This window comes from Rattus norvegicus, chromosome 19 (assembly GCF_021556685.1).
Source record: "Rattus norvegicus strain SHRSP/BbbUtx chromosome 19, alternate assembly SHRSP_T2T, whole genome shotgun sequence".
Taxonomy (NCBI): domain Eukaryota; kingdom Metazoa; phylum Chordata; class Mammalia; order Rodentia; family Muridae; genus Rattus; species Rattus norvegicus.
Window position 1 is genome coordinate 55,444,562 of NC_141552.1, and position 23,049 is coordinate 55,467,610.

At 42.9% G+C, this 23,049-nt stretch overlaps 1 long non-coding RNA gene across 1 annotated transcript in view; it reads left to right on the plus strand.

The window, feature by feature from the left end:
* The window catches only part of LOC147999465 (uncharacterized), a 47,030-nt gene that overhangs the window by 14,103 nt on the left and 9,878 nt on the right, over positions 1–23,049 (plus strand). Inside the window, exons 4-9 of the long non-coding RNA XR_015644337.1 lie at positions 3,857–3,978; positions 5,708–5,840; positions 9,937–10,032; positions 10,367–10,579; positions 11,727–11,751; positions 20,202–20,305. This is a non-coding gene — a long non-coding RNA (uncharacterized LOC147999465). The remainder of the gene's footprint in view (positions 1–3,856; positions 3,979–5,707; positions 5,841–9,936; positions 10,033–10,366; positions 10,580–11,726; positions 11,752–20,201; positions 20,306–23,049) is intronic.

The following is a 23,049-nucleotide window of genomic DNA, read 5'->3' on the forward strand; positions in this document are numbered from 1 at the left end:
GGCTCTATGGTAGCCCGAATGAGAGGTGGCTGCTTACTTCTGTCTTAGCTGCAGTAGGGTTGGGCTGTCAAACATTAAGGCCCACCCCGACAGTGACTCACTTCCTCCAGGGAACCTCCGCCCACTCAGACAGCATCAGCAGGGGAAATGATCAAGACAGGAGCCTACTGTGGACATTTCACATTCCGACCGTAACAAAGTTGAAATGAACCATAGAGAACATGGGCGATTGGATGAACAAAAGAATAGTTCAGGATGTAGCTAAAAAGAATGCAAGCCACACACGAGTTCTGCTAACTTAAAATTAGGTGATATTTCTGGACAAATTTCAGGTTTCTTTGTCTACAGAGAGCATGGATCTAGTGTATAAATGTTTATCCTGTATTTATGGAGTGATCTAAAAAAAATCTCAGAAATACCTTGAACTTGAAATGATCCTAGTATTTAGAACGTACACATTAGTATTTTATAACCTTGTGTGTCTAACACTGCTGAAGTACTAAGTCTGGGGAGAGAAGGCCAAGAGCAATCGCAAGAGTGATAATCGTGATGATAGAGTTGTGGCTGATGTTTGTGGAGTGTTTTCTGTCCTCCGTTTCTGTTTTGGAACAGTCCTCAGGGAGTCGGGGGAAGCTGCTCATGGTGGAGCTGAACGTGGCTGTGATGAGATGGTCCACTCGCATGCTGGGGCGGCTTTGCATTTAATAAGTTCCCTATAAATGATGCTTGAAATAATCTAGTGGGGAAAAAGCTGAAATACTGAGATGCTTAGACAGTAAAGCTTGTCCTAGGCAAAATAATGAGCCGGTTTTAACAGCCCCTTTGTGGCGGGTTTAGCTTTTCCTTCTCACGCAGGGGTTGAGATGTTCAGTTTTATTTTATGTCTTTATTAAGGTCTAGGAGAGTGGATTGGTTTTCTGCATTTGCTATATACATCTTTCCCGTTCAAATTTTTTTTTAAAGGTCGCTTTTTTTTGGGTACGATTCTCTTTAGAGAACGCAAAATTAGAACAACGTGATGGAGACAGCTTTATGTCCTTGCCAGCAAGAATGAGTGCGCATTGGAGATGGGATGTTCCCCTGTGTAGCATGACTTCAAGGGGACTCCTTATAGGGCAGAGACTGAGCCTCCAGGGCTGAGATCCACCATCCAGAGCTTCCGGCTGCAGACATGTTGTTTTTCAATGAATGATGCTGATGGAGTATGATTTTCAGGGAGGAAACCAGAGAGGAAGCCAGTGAAGCTAGGGTCGGGACTCAGCAAACAAAAAGGAGAGAGGGAGGGGCCCAGATGGGAGGGAGGGCCATAAATGGGAAAGAGGGGAAAGGTAGGAGGGAGGGGCATAGGTAGGAGGGAGGGGCATAGGTAGGAGGGAGGGGCATAGGTAGGAGGGAGGGGCATAGGTAGGAGGGAGGGGCATAGGTAGGAGGGAGGGGCATAGGTAGGAGGGAGGGGCATAGGTAGGAGGGAGGGGCATAGGTAGGAGGGAGGGGCATAGGTAGGAGGGAGGGGCCCAGATGGAAGGAGGGGCCAGATGGGAGGGAAGGTATAGAAGTGAGGAAGGGGCATAAAAGGCAGACTTGTGGAAGCTTGTCTGAGAATGCCTATGATTATCTCAAGTTCTCTTCTGAGGGAGGCCTCCTTCATCTCTCTCAGACCTACAGGAGAGAGAGAGAGAGAGAGAGAGAGAGAGAGAGAGAGAGAGAGAGAGAGAGAGAGAGAGAGAGAGAGAGAGAGAGAGAGAGAGAGAGAGAGAGGAATAGTGCTTTTATCCTGTCAAGCATCCATTTACATCTGGTGAGTGTCTCCTGGGGTTGATGCCCTAGGTACCAACTTAGAACCTCTCTCGTCTTGGCCTAGGAGGAGAGATAAATTCCAACAGCCAATTTTCTCACTCATTCTTTCTTTGTCTCCTTCCCCCTCCCCCAAGGAGGCTCAGTATCAAATGGAAAAACTGACATGCGCCTGTATGCTTTTGGGAGCAAAACGAGGTAATAAGTGGATGGGACTTCCTGGTTCCGGCGTATGTGCTGGCTCAGCAAGTTTATCAGTCCATCTTTCTAGTCTTCCATTATAGAGAGTGACAAGGCAGGCTTCAGGGCGATGTTTGGAGGAACAGCCATTAAGAGGAAGAAAGAGCTACCGGTGCTAGCATCCGTGGAGGCTTGCTCTGATCCTCAGTGTCCACGAGGAGAATTCTCAATCATGACTGATCTCCCGCAAGTGCAGGTGTCAAAACTTTCCAAGGATATCTTTTTAAATGATATCTAGGTTGCTTATAATTCGGAGTCCTGTGTAGATGCTAGGCTGGTACTGGCTGTTTTCCTCAATGTTTTCTATTTCCATCCGTTCAATCTGGAGCTCACCAGTTGCACAAGACCAGCTTCTCAGGGAGCCCTATGTATTCTGCTGTCTCTAACTCATCGCTGCCAAGGTTACAGGCTTGGGCCATCATGTCTGGTGTGTGTGTGTGTGTGTGCGTGTGTGTGCGAGCGTGTGAATCTGAACTCAAGTTTTCATGCTTGGTCAGCAAACTCTTTACTGGATAAGCCTTCTCCTCAGCCCCAGCACAAGAAAAAGTTTGGACATGTCTAGCACAGATTCTGTCTTTACAAAGCAGCCAAGAGCCGTTAGATTCTGTTTAACTTTTCACTCACCACCCTCCAGGTACCAAATAGCCTATCTTAGCTTTGTCCTCAATGGATCATGTGACCTTAGGCTAGTGCTCAGAAATTTGCTTCTCAATCAGCAACAGTTCTAATGGGGTTTAAAAATCACATAGAGTTTTAGAAATTTTTGAAAAAACTGTATGTCAAGTCTCCAGATATGAAGGAATTGCTCAATGTAGGCAACCGTCTTTCCCAATCATCCATTCTGCACACAGATCTCTGCATCGAACTCTCCAGAGGGAAGATCTTGTTGGACTACAGGGCTCAGAGTTAGTGAGTGCACGCAGTAGCTCTTATTACTTCTGTGATGGTGACTATGTGCTTGGCCCAAGGAATGGCACTATTAGAAGGTGTGACCCTGTTGGAGTAGGGGTACCATTGTGGGTGTGGCCATAAGACCCTTATCCTAGCTACCTGGAAGTCAATATTTTGCTAGCAGCCTCCAGATGAAGATGTAGAACTCTCAGCTCCTCCTTCAGCACACCTGCCTGGATGCTGCCATCCTCCCACCTTGATGATAATGGACTGAACCTCCGAACCTGTAAGCCAGCCCCAATTAAATGTTGTAAGAGTTGCCTTGGTCATGGCATCTGTTCACAGAAGTAAGACCCTAACTAAGACAGCTTCTTCAAGAGCCACTGGGCACGATTGCATGCATTTCTATATGGGCACCCTTTTTTTCTACAAGAATTCAGGCTTTCTCTCTAGTTCCTACCTCAATTAAAACATGCCATTCACTTTACCATTATCATTGTTATTATTACTGTGTGTGTAGGATGTGTATGTGTGCAAGTGAGGGTGAACACATGTCACAGCACACGTGGGGAGGTCAGAGGACAACTGTGTGGATCCAGGTCCCTCCTTCAACCTTTCTAGGCATGTGTTCTAGGGATCAAACTCAGGTTGTCAGGTTTGCATGTCGAGCACCATTACTTGCCGAGCCATCACTCTGGTGCTCTTTTATTTACTGTTCAATATTCTTTTTCCTCTCCTGTATCTCACTGTTAAATTTCAAGAGCCAAATCCCCCATAACGGCAGCAGCATTGACGTTGTCTAAAATGATGGTCTCTGCTCAGCTCAGGCTGGACTATAGAGGATTGTCGAAGGATAGATAAGAGCTTGCACGCCCATACCATGAAGGGAAGCCCACCTGTGACAGTATTGATGATTTCTGCTTACTTGCAGACAGGAGCCTAGCAACTGTTTCACCCAGCAACTATTTGAAGCTGAGACCTACAGCCAAACATTGAATGGAGCTTAGGGAATCCCATGGAAGAGGTGGATGGATGATTGAAGGAGGCGGACAGGTAAAGGATGACCCAAGAAAACCTACTGAGTCAACCAACCTGGGACCACAAGCTTCTCAGAAACAGAACTGCCAACCAGAGAGCATGAATGGGACTGACCTAGGCTCTCTCTGCACACATTGTTGTGCAGCTGTGTCTTTATGTGGGACACTTGAAGCGGGAGCAGGGTCTATCTCTGACTACATTGCCTACCTTCGGATCCCTTTCCTCTAACTGGGCTAGCCTCAGTGGAAGAGGATGTAGGCTTAGATTTTTTTCAAAACCTATTATAATAAGGGTTCTCAAATGCTTTGATCTCCCTTCTAGCCCATCATCCAAAGGTAGGGGAGAAAAATATGTAAGTAGGACAAGAGGGATGTGGAACTGTTCAGAAGTAGTTCATTGGGGGCGATTCCAATCTCTGCTCGTCAAGATACCAGCAGCCCAGTTCAAAAGTGTCACCACACAGGAATCAGCAAGGACATCATGATCCAGCAGAGACTAGGAGGCCTCTGCTGAGTCATTGACTTGAGTCAACAGCAGTGACCAGGACCCACAGGAATGCGAGGAGTTCTCTGTGGTGTCTCTCTCAATGAAGTGAGGAGCTATCTATGCAAGCACCGCCCCCCAGCCCCTCCCCCCCCATCACTGTCCATTGAGTCACACTCATACTCTCTCCAAATATCACGTGTCCTCTTACCAGTCTCGCCTCAGCAAAGCGTCAGGTGAGTCTGTCTCAGCAAAATACCACATGAGTCTGCATCACATGACACAACCAGAAACTTCCTTTTCAAGAGCTTACTCCTAAGATGAGCCTAGTCTTGCCTCAGCTCAGTAAACTTGGGCCGGTTGATGTTCATCGGAGGCCTCCCATTTTCTAGGAAGAAGGGGGTGTTTGTGGGGGGGGGAGAGGGAAGGACTGGGAGGGAAAGAGGGAGAGGAAGCTACGATAGGGATGTACAGTGAATAAATAATTTAGTCAATTGAAAATCGAAAAACAAAAAAAAAAAACCTTACACACAGGTTTCACCGGTTTCTGTCTGCCAGGAAGGGTCACTTCCCTTATTTCTTCTTACCTTGGGACAATGGGTTCTCTACTGGCATTTATCTGTGCTTAGACACTAAAGCCCACAATAACCACCAGGCACCTTCTCTCCAGTAACACATACCTGTTACCCCAGCCAAAGCCAAGCTCTCTACTGCACTGGTTTTTCTCACTTCACCAACTCCCTCTCCGCTATGGCTAGCTTCCAGGCTATTTTGCTCCCTGGTCCTCCTTATCCCCAACTCCTGCCCCGATCCAAGCCACTACTCTTCTCTCTGCTCCAGAGAGATGACCCTGGCTATCAGTGGTCTGCTCCACTGTCTGTCCTGGAGAGGTAGCCATGGCAGCTTTGGACTCCCCAAGATGTCTCTGGTTATCCTCTCCTCTAGACTCACAGTAAACCTTTCTTCTTTCCACCCATAGAGTGGTCCAGCTTGGTGGTTTCATTGTTCCTTCTCCAACACTCATAATGCATGTATCTCCGAGGACTGGTTCAAGGACACCTCCCCTACCCCAAGGGTATCATATATTTTATCTCTTCTTGGGAAGCTGAGCTCACTATCTGTTTCATCCTCTGGATAGAGAACTTGATAAAGAAATAAAAATATGTCCCATGGCAGTCTAATCCTAGTGACTCTCAGAATTCAGTTTTGAACTTCTTGTCCAGAGGCATTTTTTTTTTTTCCTAAATGGCTTGGTACGCAGGTTGCAAAGATACCTGGAAGAAAATCAATGTTGGTAAGGAGCCAACACATGGAGAAGTCAGCCAAGAGAACTCTGGAGAAAGAGAATCAAGGAAGCCCAGCCTTGTCCATCCTTCCCATCAACTTCTGATTATGTGAGTCTGTAAATTCTCTTCTTGGAGCAAAACCACCCTCAATGTCTTAGTTACTGTGAACTGGGGGGAGCGAACTTGTTGTCAGAAAGAAATGAGTAATGCTATTTTTTAATGTGATTTTGGCAAAATAAAATATTTCTAATGGTAATGAATTAAATGTATGTAAAACTGACACAACACAACGTGTGTTATAGAAATAACTCAACATTTATCAACATGATTGAATTTAGCAAACATTAGGAAGACATGATTTTTTTTCTTTTTCTTTTTCAATGGCATAATGGTAAGAAGACTCATATGACACAGATTCCCTTGCTGGTTGGTTGAGAATAGAGAGATACGTTTTCAGGATAGCTCAGTGGTTAGGAGTGCTGGTTAAGTACTCTCCCAGAGGATGTGGGTTCAATGCCCAGAACCCCCACAGCAGCTCACCACTGTCTGTGACTTCAGTTCTAAGATATCTGATGCCCTTTTCTGTCTACATAGGCATTGCACTCATGTGGTGTACAGACACACAAGAAGACAGCGCACATACACACAAAGACATAAAATTGAAAAGAAAAAGCATGTTGTCATTTCCACCCTTTCGTAGTATGCCAGGCCTTCATGGTAGATGCTTGAAAACTTCAGATGTCTCACAGGACAGTCTCAGCACCCTCTCCATGGCATCGAAGTAATATGCTGGATTAAAACCTACAAATTATGGGGAAGATCACATGTCATGATAAAGCCTGTTCCTTTACCTTTTCTGTGTTGAATACGATTTCACAAAATCCTAAAACACAGATTCTAAGTTCAGTTACATGTAGTGAGGTTTAAACTTAAACTCTTGGACATTGTTTGGAGCCATGATCTAGGAGGCTGTTGTAGATTATAGTGGTGGTGGTAACTGGTCAATATTTCTGTTTGGTAGTAGCGGCCAGCGGCTGTGATACTGAGTGGGAGAGAGAACATGAACTGCTTTACATGCCCGAACTCCTGACTTTATTTTTCTAGCCAAGCGCTTTTGTGCCTTTATTTGTTAAAGAAAAAATTACTATTTAGCAATTAAATTTATAATAATGTGTTTCTGGCTTTTAAAGACTTGTTTTGGGGTTGGGGATTTAGCTCAGTGGTAGAGCGCTTGCCTAGCAAGCGCAAGGCCCTGGGTTTGGTCCCCAGCTCCAAAAAAAAAAAAAAAAAAAAAAAAAGACTTGTTTTATTTTTAATTATGTGGGTATGTGTGTCTGTGCATGAGTTCATTATATCATGCACATATGAGTTTATGCACATATGAGTTCATGCACATGTGAGTAAGTTCATGCACATATGCACATATGAATTCATGCACATATGAGTTCATGCACATATGAGTTCATGCACATATGAGTTCATGCACATATGAGTTCATGCACATATGAGTTCATGCACATATGAGTTCATGCACATATGAGTTCATGCACATATGAGTTCATGCACATATGAGTTCATGCACATGTGAGTTCATGCACATGTGAGTTCATGCATATGCAAAGAAAGTGCAGGAGTTCTTGGGTACAGAAAGAGGGAATGGTCTGGAGATGGAGTTACAGGTGGTTGTGAGCCCCTTGACATGGATGCTGGTAACTGAACTCGTTCTGTAAAAGCAGTGTGTATCCTAACCACTGAGCAATCTCTCCAGCCCCCAAATAAGACTTTAAAAAAATGTTATATTGGTAATTAATGGAAAGATACTGAATTCTTATAGTCCAGAGTGCCATGCTCTAGAATGTGCTTGGGGACTCAATTTGTTCACAAAGGGCTGCTAATTGATATGGACAGTGATGTTAATTATATGGACAGTGCTTACAGCAGATCTCTAGAACTTTCATTGTTTGCACACTCAGGAGTCCCATTAAGAAGCTGTAATATATACACAAAGAACCTAGGGGTAAAACGAAAGATGAAAAATGTATATAAGTAAAAGAAGAGTGTCTTTCTCAATCTCTATATCCTATCTTTTGAGACATGGCCTCTCATTGTCAGATTGGCTAGATTGGCCAGCAAGCTCCAAAGATCTGTCTCTGTTCCCCTTGTGTTAGGATTACAGACACATGGACATGCCCAGATTTTCTGCATGGGTGCTAGGATCCTAATGCAAGTCCCCAGTCTGCATAGTACACACTTGGCTGATTGAGCCAGCTCCCCAGCCCTACTTGTCTTTAGTCTGGTTGATTTTTCTATTATTGAAAGTGGATACAAATGTAATGGTTACTGTGTTGCTGTCTGTTTCTTTTCATTCCATGCCGTACCTCATGTATTTGGGACTTCTGACGTTAAGTACGTATATGTTGTAGTGGTAATTTCTTACCTTCACAAGCTTGCATAAAAACATGCAACCAGTTATTATATTCATTAGCCATATGCCTAGATTGAGCACAGCTATCACTACAGTAATTCATTCCCTGGCTGTGAGACCCCTTGCTACTTGTGGCTTCTCCAGGCCGAGTGGTCTTGGTCCATCTTCCTTCCACCTCCTCTTCCTCCCTTCTTCCTCTCTCAGACTTCCGGCCCCACCCTTCCTTTCCACCGCTCAATCATTGGCCCTAGCCTTTATTTGACCAGTCAGAATGGGGAGAAGATTCCATGAGATCCCCTGAGTATGCGATCCACTCCTCATGGCGGCCGTCCCCTTGTGAGGAGCATTAACGTCAAAATACAAAGGACACCAGGGCAACCCATAACATTTCCCCCTTTTTGGCCAATTAAAAGGCTCTTTTCTCTCAGATATAAATTGAACACAATCCTTACAATTACGTGAATGGTAAAAACTCAGACTTCAGTTTGTTCATACCATTTATATCTTCCTGGCAATTTTGCACTTTTATCATCCTGTAATGGCAGTTTTGACTGGGTCTGTAAGCCTCATGTAAATATTACCTTTCTCCTCTGTTTATCATTTGCAAGGAACCCGTTTCTCCATCACTCCATTTTCAGATATATTATCACTCTACTTAAAATAAGATTTTTCTTAAGGATCGTTCTGTATTTAAAGAGAATTAATTTATTTATTCTATATACACTGGTGTTTTTGCCTGCATGTACATCTGTTTTGAGGGTGTTGGATCCCCTGGAACTGGAGTTACAGACAGTTGTGAGCTGCCATGCGAGTGCTGGGAATTGAACCCATGTCCTCTGGAAGAGCAGCAAGTGTGCTTAACTGCCGAGCTGTCTCTCCAGCCCAGTTTTTCTATTTTTTTTAAAAATATTTTTATCTTATGTGTTTGAGTGTTTTTGTCTGTGGGTATGTATGGGTACCACCCGTGTGTCTGGTTACAGCAGAGGCCAGAATTGGGCCTCTAAGAACTAGAGTTATAAACAACTGGACAGTTGTAAGCTTCCTTGTGGGTGGGTGGATGATGAAGACCAAACGTGGGTCCTACTTAGCTTCATATCCTCTTTTTCCAAATACCTCAAAAAGCCTAATTTATGCTGCCCATGGACTCATGGGCATAGGGCCATTCACAGGAGCATAGTTGACCTATGAGGGGCCATATCCTTAAAGAGAACTGATTCTACCTCCATGCAGAAGCCATAAATTGTCAATAACTCTGTAGCAAGGTTGGGCATCTCAAGTCCCCCTGAATGGTCAATGCAGCTAGAGGTGGGGATCAAGACTCCCCCTGCATGCTTGAATGTTGAGTTCGTCATGATGTTTTAAGCTCTTGGTTTTCCTTCTGTGGTCTTTCTTCATATGTAATATTCTGTTTTTCTCATCAATACCTTCGCCTATCTTCACTTTCCTTCGGTACTGTTTTCTTTTTTTATTAGTCTCGCTCTGTGGATTAGAAGACCTGCCTTCCATGTTGCCAGTTCTTTCTTCTGCTTGGGCAAGTCTGCAGCTGCGACTCCCTAACGAATTTCACAGCCCAGTTACTACATTCCGCATCCCCAGAACCTCCTTTTTGATTTCAGAATAAGTTTCTGTTTCTTTGTTGGTGTTTTCACTTTGTTCATGCACTGATTTCCATACTTAGTTTTTCTTCGTTTTCCTGAGGCTCACTGAGATTCTTCATGGTGATTATTTCCAGTTATTTGTCAGGCAATTCATCTTTATTTATTTTTTATTGGTGTCTAGAGACTCGGCTTGTTGAAGCAACCAGCTTCAACAAGGGCCCAACTTTCACCAATAAGCCTTGCTACTGCTTATGGATGCTGCAAAAACATCTTCGAGGTAAGTATCTTTTCTGATATTATGTGTCTCAGGGTTTTACTGCTGTGAACAGACACCATGACCAAGGCAACTCTTATAAAGGAAAACATTTAATTAGGGCTGGCTTATAGTTTCAGAGATTCAGTCCATTATCATCAATGGGGGAAGCAGGGCAGCATCCAGGCAGACAGGTTGCTGGAGGAGCTGAGGGTTCTGAGTCTGGATCGTTCCCAAGGTGAAAGTGTAAGTTAGCTGTTGGCTTTTGATTCTGCTGAGGTGGTCTTCTTTGTCCTCTTGAAGATGGGAATGCAGCGAGGAGACTTGTGCATGAAACTGTTCTTGGGATCTGTTCCAGGGTAGCTCTTCTTGGCTTTGAGATTGCTGGGATCAGTGTGACGCCTTCATTGACGTCTGAAGTCTTACTAAAGGTGTTTTGGATTCGTGCTGCCGTGACGCCATTGCTTCTTTGAGGAGGACGGTCTGGGGCTTCCTGGGCTGATGTCTTCCTGCTAACATTTTCCTCACATAGCTAATGTTTTCATAAATGTCTCCATTGCACACTTGAAAGGTAAGTTGTTTTTTTAAAAATGGCTAAGTCTTATTAAGACTAGAGCTCTACTCCTGAACCTGTTAAAGTGCTGAAAGTCCCCAAACAAGAAGAGACCACTGAGAACAGCAAGAGAGGCATGGTGGGAGGGTCTTCCAGATGATTGGCAGGTGTGTTTCTCATCCTCTCACAGTTTTAAAGACCAGTTTCTTTTGCTCGTGGTTGATCTAATGAATTTGCCAGCCATCATCAAAAGACTGCGTTCTCAAAGTATCTCTGACCTTGAAACATCACAGTCTGATCTTTGTAATGTAATGTAATGATTGTAATCGTAATGTCCACTGATGAGCACACACGCGGTAGGACTTGAAATGTGTTATTAACTGAGAAAGCTACCAAGAAGCTGACACTTGTAAAAAGCAAATGGAAATGAGAGGGAAAAAAAAGAAAAAGAAACCAAAGAATGGATTGCTAAAATGTCTGTCAAAGAAGAGCAGGAAGAGGGAAGCCTGTGGAAGGAGAGTGGGGCAGGGGGGAACGGAAATGGAGTCAGTATGAAAGGTGATTTGGAAGCCGAGCTCCAACAGCACTCATGAGTAGAGGAGAAAAAGTTTGGATGTTTATTATAAAGAAAGGGAGGAAACACCATTAGTTTGAGGTTGATAAAGTGACCTGGAGGAGAGAGTAGGAAAGAGAGAAAGTTTAGCATCATATATGTAGTAATTGAAATATTTAACACCCAAGAAAATAACAAAATGGTGGGCCAGAGATTTTGAAAGGCCACTATCAACCGTCATTATTACCTATTAAATGTCACTGTACTGTCCTGGGCATCAGGGTCAGCTTTCCCAATTTGTAGCAATTGTATTCGTGATGACGGCCATAATTGCAGGACCAGAAGAGTAATTATCACTTTTCTTACTATTATTACAGGGATTCAGGCACCGTTAATTTCGTAATTGTTATGAAGTGGTGAAGAAGAATTCTCTAAATCTTTCTTATATTCACTTTTTTTTTGTATTTTAAATTAGGCAAATGCCTTGGATTTAACGCCAAGGCTATTTTACACTACACAGCACAGCTTTGCTTGTTCAGGCTCATATTTTATTTTCATTCATATTGATATATTGGTGTTTGACTGTTTATGGGATTTTTTTTTCCAACACAGGATTCATTGGAGATTCCAATTCAAGGTATGTTTTCTTACTTTTATGTGACCCAATGTTCTATAGGATAATTGTCATTCAAATATTCCACTAAGAGTAGCACGTTAACCATTATTTAATCTGAAGCCACTGACTCATTTTTCAGATTTTAATTGACTGAATAAATTTTATATACATAAACTTCACCTAGAGCTTTTTATAGCACTATTTTTTTGTCATTCTAAATTTCTAAAAACTTATAATCCATGTGTAGTAAATCTTGTAAGCACATATTTGAAGTCATGCTTGACACAGGCATCTTCCCATGTATCGGCCTTTTGTGATAGAAGCAGGAGGCTGGGGCTTGGCTTTACTTGCCTTGTAGACTGTACAAAAGATTAAAGAAAAGTACAACTATGGGCTATTTGGGATAGTGTTGCGAATCTCATGACTAAGCTGTTTTCCTCTATGTGAGGGTCTTGTCTATTTCTAATGCAAATGAAACCACAGCCTCTGGAAGAGTACAAATGTGTCCAACCCCTACTTAGCTATATTGATATATTGCATTTCTCTTTTTTGTACATTTCACAAAGTTACATAAATATCTTTGCGATTAAATTTTTTCCGAGGACGTAAAAACAGACCAAGAAAACAAAATATATGCCATTTGCCTAGATGGAAAACTCAATAGTTTAAATATATATATTCCATCTCTGAGTTCATGTATAAATTTGGTGTGGTTCCAATAAAGAATCTAATGGATTTCAAGCAGTACCTGACATGCTGTTTCTTCAGGAAGAGAAGAGCCATTGGTAAATTTGATTCCATTAAGATAAACAATATGTGGAAAGCAGTCCCACAGAGTTAAATATAAGTGATAACACAGGAAAAATATTTCTTACTGTGTTCCAGGCAAAGAAGTAATACTTAGAACTTTCAAAGAGAAACATTTGAAATATTTAAGAATATTAATAACCCAATAAAAATGGAGAAAGGATCAGAAAAGACAATCCATAGAAAAGTGAAACATTGAAATTCAATAAACATATACACCAACATCAATTGCATATTGTGTTAGCCATGGTTCTCCATAGAAACAACCAATTGAACACACACACACACACACACACACACACACACACACACACACACACACACATCTCCTGTCTTAGTTAGGGTTTTACTGCTGTGAACAGACACCATGACCAAGGCAATTCTTATGAGGACATTTAACTGGGACTGGCTGACAGATTCAAAGGTTCAATCCATTATCATCAAGGCGGAAACAAGGCAGCATCCAGGCAGACATGGTGCAGGAGGAACTTAGAGGTCAGCATCTTGTTCTGAAGGCAAACAGAAGATTGACTTCTAGGAAGCTAGGAAAAGGGTCTTAAAGCCCAGTGACACAATTCCTCCAACAAAGCCACAGCTCCAGACAGTGCAACTCCCTGGGCCATGTGTATTCAAACCACATCTCCTATCGGTTCTATTTTTCTCTTTCTCTTTCTCCACGTGTGTGTGTGTGTGTGTGTGTGTGTGTGTGTGTGTGTGTGTGTCTGTCTGTCTGTCTGTCTGTCTGTATGTGTCTGTGTGTCTCTCTGTGTATATACTTATATGTATATATGCATATGATTCCTTATAAGGAATCAACTCACATGTTGTTGAGGTGGAGTCAGTAGTCGGCTGTATGCAAGCTGAATACTCAGGAAAGCTGGTGCTACCAATTTTAATTTGAGTTGAAGACTGAACCAGGACCATATATAGTGTAAGTCCCAGTGTCTGGTCAAGAGAAGACTAAGGGCTCACAGTTCAGAAAGAGAGAGTAAGAGACAATCTGTTTTACTCCAGGGCTCGTTGAAGAAACAACATACAAAATGAATATATATATATATGAATATATATTTCTATGGATAAATATATATGAATTTATTATAGCAGTTTACAGGTTTGGCTACTCTAACAATGGCTATCCCCTAATGTAAAGGCCAAGAATCTGGTAGTTGATCAGTTCATGAGACTGGATGGTTCAGCAGTCCTAATTTGATGCTGGAGTCCCAGAGGACTCCTAGAGACGTGCTGGTCTTTAGTCTATGCTGGAATTTTAAAGAAGCAGCTTTCAATACTGGCAAAGGAATAAAAGCTTTAGCGGCAGGATAGATGAACTTGCCAGGGAGAGTGAAGTTGAGCGGACACAAAGCAAAAGCCTCCTTTTCCATGCCCTTCCGTGGGGTCTGCCAGCAGAGGTGTGGCTCAGATTTAGGGTGGGCCTGCCCAGCTCAGATGATCCAATCAAAACCTCACTGGTGTGCACAGCTGCTTGGGTTTCATTCAGTTGAGTCCAGATGTAGCTGGATTGGCAACCAAGACTAGCCACCACACCATCTAACATTTCAGATCCTAAGCTCACCTAGAAATACCCTTATAGACATCCTGAAATAATGTTTAACCAGCTTACTGTGTAGCCTCTGGCCCCACTAAACCTTCACGTGTAATTTTATCCTAAGAACTCATTGGCATGCTTTTTCGTCGAGTGCTTTTTATGGAACAGAACAGTTATTTACAGAGCTTGTCATTAGTAAGTGTGGGTAAGAGCTGTGCACTTTGAGTTCTGGTGGGGATATTCAGCCATCAGTGCTATGGAGAAGAATGTGGTAGCATGTGGTAAGCTTTAGTTACGTGTGCTTTACAACCCCGCCATCCTCTGTGATCAGCAGTGGAGAATGAGAAAGTAAGGGGCAATTTCATGTCATTTTTGGAAGAATTACAGATATGATGCCCTGTCACAGAGTAATTTGCAAGGCATGCTATGATATGCCAAGAGCAAGCTGAAATATAGAGTATTACTTTAAAATAAAAAAATATTGGCATAGAATGTCATCTGCATTTATAAATGCCTCAGGGTGTCTGGGAAGGATATTCCAGACAACAGTGGCTCTCTAGGCAGGGTCTGGGAGTACGGTTTGGTGGGAAAGAACTCAACTGATTTATTTTCTTTTCAAAAACTGTGTGTTCACAACTACGTACATTCTCACATGAACATCAAGTACTTTGACCATATTCACTCTCCACCAAGCTCTCTTACCCTTCTTTCTATCTCAGTGAGTGTTTTCTTCCAAATAAGTCACCCTCCTATTTTCATGACTTTTTAAACATTATGTTTTCTTGATTGACAGATAATATTTGCATGTATTTATAAGGCAAAAATGTGAACTTTCGGTTCATGTATGGGAGGAGTACAATGGCACGGGTCATTAACACATCTGTCACCTCAAACTCTTATTTCTTCGTGGTAAATATGTTCAAGACCCTCTCGTCTATCACCATTTTTCTTAATTTAAATCTTGTGCAATTTATTTAAAAATCGGCAGTGGAATTAAGCATTTATTCTTCAAGTAAATGCTACCGAAGTGTCTAGTCTAGAGCTGGGGAGGTAAGGTATAGGGTGAACCGCTTCTGAGGGATGTAAAAGCTCCCTTCATGAAGTATCTTGCTGAAGTACAATGCCACTTGAAGTTTAAGGGACTGGAGGGTTGATTTCTAGATAAGTTTTCTAATTACAGGTCTGACAAGCCTTAGGATAATTCTTGGCTCTCTGCCCAGTCAATAAGGAAACACCCTCCTTTGTGGGGCTCACTTTGGAGATTGATTTGCTCGATCCCCTCCCACTCTTATGTAGGTCCCGCGGTCGAATCACGATTCAAATACTGAACATTAGACAAGACCTCTTATTATGGGATGGTCTAGGAGAAGGCTTATCTCCGGAAAGAGGTGTGTATGTGGGCGTGCTGATCACGTGCTCATGTAGGAGTCGTTTCCCTGCACGGGCTTTAGGATTTTCATGGTGCTCAAAGGAGAAAGAAGAGAAAGCAGGGGAGATCGCTGGAGAAGGAATGGACTTGCATTTTCATTTTGTGGAAATTAATACGTGGTCATTGATTCCCGAAGATAGGGACTGTTAATTTGAACACGGACTCTTGCGTACCTGCCCACCCTTCGCACACTGGGGGAAGAATAAGGCGTGCCTTTCGTGCCTTGAAAAGGTCTCCCGAGATCCCGTTCACTCATTCATTCCTCCAGCATATTTTAAGAGGAGGCATTGTCCCAAGTCACGCAGAAATGAGGGGGCATGTTGAATGCCTCTTAAATTCTGGGTCATAGACTGACACAGAAAGTAAATGTAACATAAAATGATTGTGAAGTTTAAAAGCTATGAATAAATTCATCAGACTTTAGAAAGAGAACTCAGATAAAGGGAAATGCCAATCTCAGAGAAGAGTGGGAGCGGAGCTTTACAGACAATGGGAACAGCATGTGCAGATGCCCTGGGAGGGTGGGCGGGAACCTGATATGGGTCCGCGTCGTTCAAAGAGGAAGAGTGCAATTTCGATCTAGATTTCGTTTTATTTTTTATTTATGTGTGTCTGTGTGTATACTACCTGTGTACAGGTACTGCTGGAGGCCAGAAGAGAGGCTTGGATCATGGGCAGCTTGGAGCTTCCCAGGATGGGTGTTGGGAATAGAACTTGTGCCGGAACATGGTACAAGAATGGAACCATGGGAAGAGAATTCTGAGTGCTTGTAAGAATACTCCAAGAAAACAAGATGAGAGAGAGTCTTGTGACCTCAGTTTCCTCTAACACAGAATTGCTCTTGGAATGCGTCTTCGCGCGCTTCCCAGGCGTAGCAGACAGGAGTGAGTTTACTTCAGGTTACTCATTATTGCTTGCTGGTGCTTCTCAATGAAATGTTTTAATTATCCTTCATATTCTTCTATGGAAAAACATATTTTAGTTTGTTCGTTTGTGTTTTGTTTTGTTTTATTCTTTGCCACCCGTGGCTCATTCTTGAACTTTCTAGCATAGGGAGTAGGCTTCCCCTTCCCTAGATGCTCTTCTCTATATAATACAGACATTTTTATTCTCTCTCTCTGTCTCTCTGTCTGTCTCTCTCTGCCCCTGCCCCCCTGCCCCCTGTCTGTCTGTCTCTGTCTCTCTGTCTCTGCCTCCCCCCCCCCCTCTGTCTCACTCTCATTTCTGTTCCCTGAGTGCTCTCTTTTTCTGTTCCTCCTACCCCCACCAGTCTCCCTATCTGCATGGTGATTTCCCCGGCTCTGTTCCTTGGCACTGGTGGACCTGTTCCAAAGCTACCCCCAAATAAACCTGCCCCCTTTTGACCTTTAATTCAGCTTGATTTGGCTTATTTCGTCAGCATCAAAACCCTAGAAAACCTATTAATATATAGCTTGAACTTTACTCAGGTGGCCTCTTTTGACCCTCGGAGAAAAATTGTCTGAGCTCTGAGTCAAGTTGGCTATCGTGTGAGACTCTCGTCTGCGTCATTTATCAGCTTCATTCTCCCGGGTCCTAGCATCTCTAGAGCTGGTGCAAGCTTGGGCTCTCTTCAACAGCAGCAAAGTGCTATTGACTGAGCCATCTCTCCTGCCCCTGAACTTTGTTCTAAATGCAGTAGCAATCATGGAAGAGTTAGTAACAATGATACAGTTGGATCACATTTTTGGTTACTGCCCATGAAAATATAGAAAGGGGAAGAGAAGACATCTTAATTATGCATATTGCTAAAATTATCTTCTATTTGGGAGCCAGTTGGGGAGGGATTAAAAGGGAAGGTAGTGAGAATTAAATATGATCAAAGTCCTTTTCCTTCTGTTTGAAACAGGATCATTATGTAGTCTTGCCTGGCCCAGAACAGTAGAGCAGGATAGCCTCAAAACCACAGAGATTCTGCCTCTGCCTCCTTATTACTGGCATTAAAGGAGTGTACCACCATATCTGGCCTCAAAATACATTTTATACTTATGTGAAAGTCTTATTTTTGTTTATTTTGATTGGATATTTTATTTATTTACATTTCAAATGTTATCCCCTTTCTCAGCTTTCTCTCCAGAAACCCCCTATCCTCTCCCCCTGCTTCTATGAGTGTGTTCCCTCACTCACCCACCCACCCACCCACCCAACCATTCCTGCCTCCCTGCTCTGACATTCCCCTACACTGGGACATCGAGCCTTGACAGGACCAGGAACCTCTCCTCCCATTGATGCCTGACAAGGCCATCCTCTGCTATATATGTAAATGGAGTCATAGGTCCATCCCTGTGCTCTCTTGAGATGGTGGTTTAGTCCCTGGGAACTCTAGTGAGTCTGGTTGGTTGATATTGTTGTTCTTATGGGGTTGCAAACCCCTTCAGACCCTTCAGTCCTTTTTCTAATCTTCCCTTAGGGACCCCAGATTCAGTCCAATGGTTGGTTGTGAGCATTGGCCTCTGTATTTGTCATGCTCTGGCAGAGCCTCTCAGGAGACAGCTATATCAGGCTCCTGTCAGCACGTATTTCTTGGCATCTGCCATAGTGGATGGGTGACTGTATATGGGATGGATCCCCAGGTGGGGCAATCTCTGGATGGCCTTTCCTTCACTCTCTGCCCCACACTTTGTCTCTGCATTTCCTCTAGACAGGAGCAATTCTGGGTTAAAATTTTGAGAAGGGTAGGTGGCTCCATCCTCCAACCGGGGGCCTTGTCTAACCTCTGGATATGGTCTCTATAGGTTCTCGCTCCCCATTGTTGAGTATTTCAGCTAAAGACATCCCCGATGTGTCCTGGGAGCCTCTTGATTTCCTGGCATCTGGGACTTGCTGGTGTCTACCCCATTTCTCCATCCCCCATTGCTACACACCTCTGTTCAATGTCCTGACCCTCTGCATTTCATCCGTTTCCTCCCATATCTGAGCCTGCGCCCATTTTCCCCTCCCCCTGCTCTCTTCCTCCCAAGTTCCTCTTACCCTCTGCCTCCTGTGAGTGAGTATTTTGTTCCCTCTTCTAAGGACCAAAGCATCCAAACTTTGGTCTTTCTTCTTAAGCTTCATATGCTCTGGGAATTATATCTTGGGTATTCTGAGCTTTTGGGCTAATATCCACTTATCAGTGAGTGCAGACCATGTGTGTTCTTTTGTGACTGCATTACCTCACTCAGGGTGATATTTTCTAGTTCCACCCATTTGCTTAAGACTTTCATGAAGTCATTGTTTTTAATAGCCGAGTAGTACTCCATTGTGTACATAAACTACACTTTCTGTATCTATTCCTCTATTGAAGGACATCTGGCTTCTTTCTAGGTCTTGCCTATTATAAATAAGGCTGCTTTGAACATAGTGGAGCATGTGTCTTTGTTATATGTTGGGGCATCTTTTGGGTATATGCCCAGGAGTAGTATCGCTGGGTCCTTAGGTAGTACTATGTCCAATTTTCTAAGGAACCTCCAGACTGATTTCCAGAGTGGTTGTACCAGTCTGCAATCCCACCAACAATGGAGGAGTGTTCATAATGGAGGAGTGTTCCTCTTTCTCCACATCCTCGCCAGCATCTGCTGTCACCTGAGTTTTTGATCTTAGCCATTCTGACTGGTGTGAGGTGGAATCTCAGGGTTGTTTTGATTTGCATGTCCCTGATGACTAAGAATGTTGAACATTTCTTTAAGTGCCAGCCATTTGAGTTTCCTCAGTTGAGAATTCTTGTTTAGTTCTGCTCCCTAGTTTTAAATAGGGTTATTTGGTTCTTTGGAGTCTAACTTCTTGAATTCTTTGTATATATTGGATATTAGCCCTCTATTGGATGTAGGATTGGTAAAGACCTTTTCCCAATCTGTTGGTTGCCATTTTTTCCTATTGACAGTGTCTTTTGCCTTACCAAAGCTTTGCAATTTTATGAGGTCCCATTTGTCTATTGTTGCTCTTAGAGCATAAACCATTGGTGTTCTGTTCAGGAAATTTCCCCCTGTGCCTATGTATTTGAGGCTTTTCCCCACTTCCTCTTTTATTAGTTGTATGAAACTCTTATAAAGTAACCTATTATCTTATACAATTGTTATGTGCTAATAAAAACCAAGCCCTGCTATAGTGTTAAATGAAAAAAAATGTCTTTTCTCTTGATAAACAGTATTGAGAATGAACATTTGTATCTGTTTACATTTTGGAGTGTGTGCTTAGTCCAAGACAGTAATCATTAAGAAAAACAGACTTAAATAAAACATATTTTATTAACTTTATGCAGCTAAACCCCGAGGGTAGAGATACCAGTCTCAGAGTAAGTTTTTTTTTTTTTTTTGTTGTTGTTGTTGTTGTTTTTGGTCTCTATCAGACTGTTGAGATTAAAATCCCTTCAATCTGGAACATGTGTCCTCAACTGGATTATCAAATGCATTTTCCTTTCACTATTAATTCCCACAGTGATTTCAGTATTCAGGAAATGCAGGACCAGACCCTCTTTTAGAGAAAACAATTGTATTCTCTATTGATGGGTAAAGAGTTTAGTATAAGATTGCTTGATAGCGCCTGTCTTAAGTTATTTGGTCTCCCAAGACAGGAGTATTCTTTAGAGCCAGCCCTTCCTCCGTGCCATTGTAAGGACACCGTAAAACAGCTCTTTTTATACTTCCCAATAAAACAGTGTGACACCTTAAATCCGAGTTTCTTTATTTTTTAAAGGGGGAAGAATGTGCGATTCCTCACCATTCACCTCCCTCCGGCAATCATCGGCTACAAAGAAGGAGGCTCAGGGCGAACGGCCTCACTCCATAAATACATTCAAGGTAACGTACAGATAGAGGGGGTCGTTTGCAGTCAGAGAAGACAAGGTGACAATAACCTAGAATTATTCGGATGCAACTTAGGTTCTCAGTGGGAAAAGAATACATTCACCCACAAACACCCACTCTGTGGGGACCAAGGCAGTCTGGGGAACATCAGAGCACAGGAAATTCTGGGTTGGACTTGGCACGTGTAATGAAGTATCCTTGTTTAGGAGCTGGGGTCAGGTCCTGTTGTTCAAGGTGGATGGGCGAGACTCTCTGGGGGAACTGGGTAAGTGGGTGGCTTTAGAATGTTATATTTAGCACAGTCTCTGAAACTGCAATATCCCGTGTCTTCTTAAAACTTCAGATTTGGGGTTGGGAATTTAGCTCAGTGGTAGAGCGCTTGCCTAGCAAGCGCAAGGCCCTGGGTTTGGTCCCCAGCTCTGAAAAAAAGAAAAAAGAAAAAAAAAAAAAGAAAAGAAAAAAAAGAAAAAACCCTTCAGATTTGAAGAGGCTGGAGAGACGGCTCAGTGGTTAAGGACACTGACTACTCTTCCGTAAGACCCAGGTTTAATTCCCAGCATCCACATGGTAACTTACAAGCATCTGCAACTCCAGTTCCAGTGTTACAGCGCCCTCTTCTGTCCTGCTTGGATGTCGATGCCTAGACATACATGCAGCAAATGGACATAGGCAAGAAATAAGAACAAATACATCTTTAAAAAAAAAAAAAAACCAAACCCTTCAGTTTTGGAAACAAACATACAGAGAGATAAGAAGTGCTTTTATTTCTGGCGATATTCCTTTTCCCTTAAGAGGAAGAGTAACCAGATAAATGTAAACCAAGCAATCATACATAGGATGGCATCTGTATGTAACATCCTTCCCCACACTTCGGGGAAGGCAATCATGAGGATTTTAATTACCAACAGACTTGTGCGGTGTCAGCTTCTTCCAAGACACAAAGTCCGGCTCACCAGACAGACCTAAGCTGGCAGATCTTTGAAGGCACTGGTTCTCCAGAGAGGAGGAATTATTATTCCTAACACAAGATTCCATCGTTTGGAGCTTAGACTAGGATTTGGGGTAGACAGCGATTCCTAGGTTTCCAGTGATTATATCCTGAAGTCAGACTTGCTCAAGCCCATAATGGAAGCCAGACTGTTGTTAATAGAAGATAATCTTTGGACAAATGCTGTTTTCTCCTAATTCGTATTTGAGCTGGAATGTGCAGGATTTTTGACTAGCAGTGACATTTTTCAAATATTGGTTTAATAGCTAACTTTACTTTATTATCGGCAGTGCTCGGTAACTGTGTGGGACTTGAATATTTATTTGCATATTGTAAGCTGAAGATGGACTTTTGGCTGCATACCAATGGGGGAACATATTTGCGTCTACAGCGCCTGAAATGGGAGAAATCGTGAGGACCCATGCAGTCTGTCTGTCTGTCTGCCTCAGTGTGCCACCTTTGGAGTTTCTAGTGACAAGACCAAAGACCGTCCTTTTCTCTCCCAAAATAGGAACCCTGACACATGGTACTTACTGGGTAGTGGATAAAGCTTATTGCTACTTAGGCTTTTCCAGTTAATTTTTATTGATATCCTCTGATACAAAAACCTTTATGTCCGGCTGGGGGAAAACACTCTCTGAAGTAGAAGAATTAATAATAGCAAAAACAAATAAGACAGTGTATGAAAAATGCCCCTTCTGATTTGGAGCTCAAAATCTTGTGAGAGAAAGAATTCTATTTTGCTTCTATAGCCCCAAACCAATTTAAATCTCAGAAGGACACAGAGGCAGCCAAGTCGTTAGTTAGTCTTCAAATAGGTGCAGCTAACTTTCATTTATTCCATGTTGAGGACCTTTTCCCATTTTCCAGGGTGTTAGGACCACACACATATCCACTACTGATTCAGTTTTGTGCCCTTATTGCTGTGACCAAGTGTCTGACCAGAAGCAGCTTTGGGGACACAGTGGTTATTTTGATTCATGATTTAAGGGGTTACAGTTCACCATGACAGGGAAGATGGGTGTCGGAGTGGGAAGTGTCTGGCTATGTTCGAAACAGAGTGAACAAGAAGTAGAAATGGGCTGTCCAACCTCAAAGCCTGCCCCTAGTGATCTACTTCTTTGGCCTCCTAAAGGTTATACAATATTCCCAACAGTAGCACCATTTGGGACCACCAGGTGTTCAAATATGTGTTGGGCTTCTGAGAGACTTCACTTTGAATGTGGAAATCACTACAGCCGTGATACGGGGGGGGGAGGAAGGGGGGAGGGAGGGAGGGGGAGGGAAGAGGGAAGGAAGAGAGGGGGAGAGAAAAGAGAAGAGAAGAGAGAAGAGAAGAGAGAAGAGAAGAGAAGAGAAGAGAAGAGAAGAGAAGAGAAGAGAAGAGAAGAGAAGAGAAGAGAAGAGAGAGCTTGCAGAAGACCATTGTAGTGTATAGTCAATGTCAGAAGGACTTACAACATTCCATGGAACCTCACAGCTTCCTTTCTTCGGAGAATATTATCTATCTCAGATTTTTATGGAGCGGGGAAGGAAGCCTTGGCTTATTCTGTGTATGGGAGACTATCTTGGAGGTACAGTTACTCTTGGGCATAGATTTCAAACAGCATCTCTTTCCCACTTGGGATTTCCCTCTTCACAACCACCCAGGAGATTTCAAAGCCAACTGCAATTCTTCCCATGATGCTTTGCAGGCCCCGAGTCTCCCCTGTTCCCAATCTTCTCTTGTGACTTCTTTGTGCCTTTAAAC